The sequence below is a fragment of the Sinocyclocheilus grahami genome, unplaced genomic scaffold (assembly GCF_001515645.1).
Source record: "Sinocyclocheilus grahami isolate Dianchi unplaced genomic scaffold, SAMN03320097.WGS_v1.1 scaffold14179.1, whole genome shotgun sequence".
In the NCBI taxonomy this organism is placed as follows: domain Eukaryota; kingdom Metazoa; phylum Chordata; class Actinopteri; order Cypriniformes; family Cyprinidae; genus Sinocyclocheilus; species Sinocyclocheilus grahami.
Window position 1 is genome coordinate 4,627 of NW_015515241.1, and position 674 is coordinate 5,300.

Below are 674 nucleotides of genomic sequence, written 5' to 3' on the forward strand. Positions count from 1 at the left end.
CAATCAGACAAACCTGTGACCCAATTTTTGGTCGCAACCCACTGCTGAGTGAGAACAACTGCTCTAAAGCATGAGCTAATAACTCAAATGAAAGGCCTTAAACACGTCAGACAGGGAAAGGAGGAATTTTTAGAAGCTCTGACTCTGTCTACGTGACTGATTGTTTGTTGTAGGAACTGTGCTAGAGTTCCTGTGAGTTGCGCCAGTGATGGCCGTTGGTCTTATGAGAGGGTGGAGGGACCTGAGTCATCATGGCTCTCGGCACAAACACACACACTCATAGTCAGACCATAGAGTGCTGCTCAAGCACTGTGCATTAAGAATTTAAGGTACCACACATATATGGTGAGTAACCTGAGAAACACACACAGAAATGTTATGCACATTGTGAATTAATGGACATATATTTACATAAATAGGTTAAAAAGGTTTCTCATCATAGTCATTTGTCTCATGTGTGCACTTAAACATGCTGGTGTGCATATAAGTTTTAGGTCAGGGATTCCCAAACTTTTGTAAGCCAAACCGCTTAAGAGATTTGAGATTTTAAGGTTTGAAATGTGATATTTTAAGTTAATATTTCAACAATTTAATAGCACATGCTCACATTTCTCTGATGTTGGTTAATGCTCACAACATGCACGTAAACATAAAATACAGATCGATCGATCGAT